This window comes from Meleagris gallopavo, chromosome 21, assembly GCF_905368555.1.
Source record: "Meleagris gallopavo chromosome 21, MGAL_WU_HG_1.1, whole genome shotgun sequence".
Classification (NCBI taxonomy): Eukaryota; Metazoa; Chordata; class Aves; order Galliformes; family Phasianidae; genus Meleagris; species Meleagris gallopavo.
The window spans coordinates 9,398,673-9,404,778 of NC_139424.1; positions in this window are offsets into that span (position 1 = coordinate 9,398,673).

Consider the following 6,106-nt stretch of genomic DNA (forward strand, 5'->3'; position numbering starts at 1 on the left):
ACAAGAACAACAGGAATACTAGTTTGGGTTCAAGCAGTACTCATCAGGGTGAAAACTGCAAAGCAAGCTATAAAGCACAGTTCTAGGTATAAGAAATGAAACTGAAATTGATGCAGCTGTGCTTGAGACTTCCCTGACCGTCATCCTTGGCAATGCAGGTGCTGCCAGCTCCACCACGTCCTGGGGCAGCTTGGGGACCTGCGAGCAAATCCTGCCTGCTGCTGGAGGGAGCACAGCTGGGATGCTCCAGGGCTGCCAGCAACCAGGAGAGCACATCTTCTCCCGACTCCCTTCTCTGGGCTGGGGCATCAACATAAAATAAATGAGAGAATGAGAAGTAGCTTAGATACAGTCTTGCAATTCCAAAGCCAGGAATCAGGATGAAGACTCTTAAGCTAAGTTTTGAGATAACAACTCATTTTAAATGAGTTACGCTTCTGCATTTTGCAATGTCCCTACAAATCTTTGAGCCTGTAGGGTCATAACTGCAAAAGCAAAGAAAATATTTAAAATAACAAAACAGTTGCCTGCAGGAATTAAGGAAAAGGTGAACATGATGAAAGCTGTGATGAAATGATGAGACCTGGAAGCTATGAAATACAACTTAAAATACAAAAAGGAGAGACTACAAATGTGCTGATGTTTACATACTGATCTGTCTTGGCATTGCTCATAAAAACAGAAGGTAATAGGGAAAAAGTTATGGCTCAAAAGCATTATTCTTTATGGTAGCAGTCGTGTGTTTTCTATGTAGGCATGTGTAAGCTTTAATGGATAACGTCCAGAACAGAGCAGAGCAGGGAAAATACTAAGTAAGCAAAAATGCCATTTTTTTTGGAATTGCTTCTACACCTGTGGAAATAGGTGAATACTGGCTAAACTGTGGAGTGGAGAATTTTGAAATGATTATAAAGACTGAGTGCAACAATGTGAATAGCATCACTAGGGACACAAAGAGAACACAGTCATGCCAGTACTATGCATGGAACTCTAAAAGGTAATTATTTCCAGATTCACAACTAGAAGCTATCTGAACTATCAGGTTAAGAATCTCTGGTGTGCCAGGCCCGACAAGCAGCATGAAATAACCTTAAATCAGCCAGAAGTAGTGAGTGAGGAAGGGAAGCTGTATTGGAGCAGGAGGGCAGAGGCATGGGATGCTGGGTATAAAGAAAATGTGAGCCTGAAAGAGAGCTTGTTTACGTAAATAAAATACCAAACAGCCACTGTCAGGATATAAACCAAAGCTGTTCCTCTTCAGCTTTAACACACACATCTGTAAACTAAGAGCCACAAAGCTCAGACAGCTTTCTAACGACCTTGCTTCTCCTGTGAAGTTCAGACACACAGAACCCACTCCTTACCTTTAGGCTCCTTTATTTGCTGATTAACGCTGCGAAGGTGACTGCAGCAACCCACTATCAAGTTATGCTCTATTTTGCTACTAAAAAACATATGAAGATTAAAAAAAAATAAAGTTTCTGTAAACAAAGATGTTGTGCAGAAACAAATGTTGTGTTCTGTTTGGCAGCAAATAGACTGTAGCAATTTTAGATTTTGCTATTTGTATCTTTCTCAGGTAAAATACTGAACATCTGAAACAGGAGAAACTGCTGTAGTAGAAGGAAAATGATAACAACCTCAGTGATGCTGGAGATGAATTCGTACTGCTACTTGCACTGAAAAATTACTCGTATTTCACTTCTCTTTTCCCGACGGGCTCTAATTCTTCCTCTAAAAAGGAATGTTATTTTTGCCATTCAATTACATTTTCACCAGAGCTCTATATAAAAGCATGGACTCTCGTTTCAGATTCCCTTACTCAGCTTTTACTTCATGAAGAGTTGTGTTCCAAGGTCACAACTGATTAATCTTGACCTGTGAACCTCCAGTGCGTACAATCTTAATATCAATGTTTTACCCTACATGGCAAAGTGAAAAGTGCTCTATCCATGACAAATAATGAACTGAATGAAACTTTACTCTTCAGTTGCTAATTAAGCACTTAACTACAAGATCTGTTAACTCCTTGATGCTCTTTGGATAAATTACACGTCTATAAATTGAGTGAAATCACTTAAGTATATGTGATGGACGTACCCCCTCCCCAGGTTCCTTACAAGAGACTTTTGCCAAGCTGTGGGATGCTCACGATGGAGTTTCTGCAGGCATGCTTCAGCCTTGGGAAGAGTACTGCATTTACAAACACACGTTTAGGGCTTCCAATACTATTCTGGCAATATTTATGTATTACTGCTACTATGAAAAAGGTGAACAAGAAACAAGAAACACACAGCACACACACAGCACACACGCAGCACACACACCTGGGATTCCACGGCACACCAGCACTGTGGGATTACTGCCGCGAGCCAAGGGCAGCAGGGGCTGAGAGCTGGGGTGGACGTGGGGCTGTCGGCGCCGCACACTGCATCCAGCACGGGGAGCACCCACATCCGCGCCAGTCCTACAAGCAGATCTCCCCCTGTGCGGGCAGCCTGCTGGCAGCCTCTCAGAAGAAAAGAAGCACGCCACAAAGCGTGACTTACATCGCCAGGCACTGCTAAGTTAACCCGGAGACACTGAAGTCAAAATAAATTTACCCAGCGCCTCTTGTGAGTGTAAGCAGGACTGGGAACATTCACAGCTGTGACAATGCAATTAGTCGTGCTGAACAGACACGGGGAAATCACTTTCAGAATTCATTAGGGCGGTCCTGCACGGGTGTTTTCAGCAGTAGATACTGTATTTCCTGCAGATCTGAGGCTGGACACAAGCGACAATATAATAAATCTATTTTTATCTTTTATCATTCATTCTGAAGCACCGACAGGCACATTAAGCACTGCCGTCTAAAATTAGTTCTGTTCATGCTGGAAGCAACCATTTATTCTATTGCACTCTTTGTAGGCTTAAAATCAGAAGACTTCTGGGAGACACTGCACTGTTTGTGAGGTTTCTCTGCAATGTCCTGATTAGGTCCTGGAATGCAGTACTGCTATCAGAATTATTGTCCCAAACTCCCGTGAATCATCATCATTAAAATCTCCTTTAACTTGCAGAAAATACCATTCGGCTCTCAAGTAACTTAACAAAAAACACAATAAGATTTTAAGCCAGGTGTTGATTTGTGCCAAAAGCTGCCCACCACCACATGAGAATATAAAGCAATTCCTCCCCCAGATACTGTGCAATTTCACTGCCATCATCCCGAAGAACAAGCACAAAGCTGCCAAGTTTCTCCCGGTCACAGAAGTCCAGAAGGCAGCACGACATATATCTGCTACAGCCTCCACCTGATCCAAATCAACGTCGCCTCATCATTTTTAGGTGCTCCATTTGATATGACTGTTATTACTCCTGTGGTTGGATTGATCAACCACTGGATGTCACTATCAGTCTAAATACATAAACTCAAATAGCATTTGTTTGTCATTAGGAAATGTCATTAGGAAAAGGACAGGATGAATCCGAGCACAATAAATAGCAACAGCACTCGAAGACGCTGAAAGCATTTGCTCACATCTCCATTTGTTCCAAGCATACGGTATAAGTGCCTGATTCGATATTCTTATTTGGGGTTATTCACATACAAAGCTGATAGCAACTCGGATCTCACTGCTCTCCTGGCAATGAGTTCACATTTCTCCACAGAACCAGCACGCAGAATCCGGCATCCCGCAAAGCGCTGCTGAGTGCCAGCACTTCCACCAGCGACTGCAGCGTCATCCTCCAGCTCCACTGCTTAGTGCCTGGAGTCTCACTTATACGGAACTCCATTTTGGCAAAGTCCTCACTATAGCTCAAAGATGGCCCGTCTCAGGCAAGGCCAGACAGAAACCAAACAGAAACCTGAACTGTCAGCCTTCCTGAAAGGGACAGACAGTAATTCATTTTGCATAGGGTGGAAATCTGCTGTTTGTAAATACCAAAACGTTCCGTATTGATGGTCAGAACAACAGCTCTTTTGGAATGTTCTCTTCTTACTGAAGGCAACAAAAGACCCAATGACAAAATCAGATATAAAAAAACAAAACAGACAAAGCTTTTCAACATATAAATTAGAGTTTGCTTTGGAAATGAAGATAAACATTAGAAAACAACTTTGCAGTTGAGAACACCAAACCTGACTCCCACTGGCCATCTAACTAAACATTGTGACATGTTAACTAAACATTAACAACAACTAATAATTTGTGGTCGCTGCCTTTAAGTCGATGGTACACAACTAGAATAAATAACATGAAGATCAGACCGGCTATCCCAACTGTCTGTACTTGTGGGACTTCCTACTGTAAAAGTAATAAATGACTTTTCAGTGCTTCTTCATCCTAAAATACAAAATGGTTTAATTATCCAGTCGCCTTTCATGAGCAACTCTTTATCTCAAAGAAGGAGATCCTTTAAGAGCAGCGTTCCTAAAAGGCACTCCGAGCAGGGTCCCCGCAAGGTCACCTTTCAGACCTCACAGCAGGGACCTGCACCCACAGCAGCCGGCGTGCTGCCCCCCAGGGGCTCCTCGTGCTCAGGGATTCCAGCCACGGAATCCCAGCCCCGACCATCAGCGAGGCAGAACAGAGGTCTTGTAGTATCAACCCATCGAAAAGAAGGGGAGTATCTGAAGAAAAGATATTTGAAACAATATTCTTAAAAAGGACGACTCATTTGTTTCACAATTATTTTGAAACAAGTGCTGTAATTTTAATACAGGTATAATCACTGCAAATGACATTAAGAGCTTGTCTCAGGCAAATTGTATTGCCTTAATTATAATGGGGTAGTTGAAGCTGAGCAAATCCCCAACTCAAGCACAGTTAACACAGCAAAAAAGGGAGGGAGAGAAGTTACAGTAGGAGTTGTGGAACACGCTGGTTTACACGGACACGGCTATTCTGGGAAACGAAATCATAACCATTTCCAGCCCCCCCGTGGGGCTCCAGCCCTGCTGCGGGGTTCCCAGCCCGCTGAACACCGGGTAGCAGCAGCTTGTAAAGCCAATAGGGATATTTCACTTCAAAAAGGAAAGCTACAGTCACCTCTAACCTGACAATGCAGTGTCTGCATTTGCTCCTCTCTATGTCCTAGTGCAAGTGAAAAACAAAAAGCAAACTAGCGCTTGCACGGTACGCCATGGCAATGCAAGAGCTTCACGGGAACAGCTAGGTGCTCAAAACTCTGTTGTCAGCCCTGCATTGACCTCTCTGTAGGAATCACAGCATGCTTCACCCAGCTGCCCCTTGCTGACACTCGCAGGTACCTGGGGGCACAGGGAGGCTGTGAGCCTGGACACCAACCCGAGTGTGAGCTGCAGCCCAGAATGCACCACACAGCAACTCCCCGTCCTGCAGCCACTGCACCAGGCCAGGGGAAGCAGACTGTTTTGTACAATAACCATAGAGAAAGCCTTTAAGAAAACTTCTGTCCACGGAGTTTCATGGCAAAGTTCACTTTAGTGGAAGCTGAGGTGAGTGCAAACCAGATAACTACCTGCACCAGTCCTGTCTCAACAGTGAAAACTGGAAAAGAGAATGACTGACCTAAATATTCAGAAATTGCTGCTACCGCATCTATTTTTGAGTGGTTAACTACAGCCCTCTCAAAGAAACTTGACCACCAGAGATGAAACTTTAACAAGATGGCACCTTTTAATGTGTTTCACTTTGAGGCACACAGAACTACTAATCAATTCAGTGAGAAATTAGGTCAGAGTTATCCCCATCTTCCCCTGAGTGCTCTAAAACCAGATTTAAGTGTATATATATTTAAATTAATATACACTCATACATAATTTTGTATTCTTCTTAGCAGAGTTAGAAACTACCGTAAGAGTTGAAAGCTTTTTGTGTGGCAGTCACTACAGAGCCGAAGCAAAACCACTAACCTCAGGGCATTTTTTGCTAAGCCCACTTTCATCCTTGTTCTCAATAGATAAAGAATCTATATTAATTAGTGGTCCCAGAAAACCTCAATAATTCCTAGCGCATTAGGCAGAGAAATTGAATATTTCTTGCTTCGTGTTAACAAATGTCCAGATGCAATGCAGATGTAAATAGGCACATAACCAAATAACCAAATAGAGATAAGCAAAGGTATACTGTTTTCCATC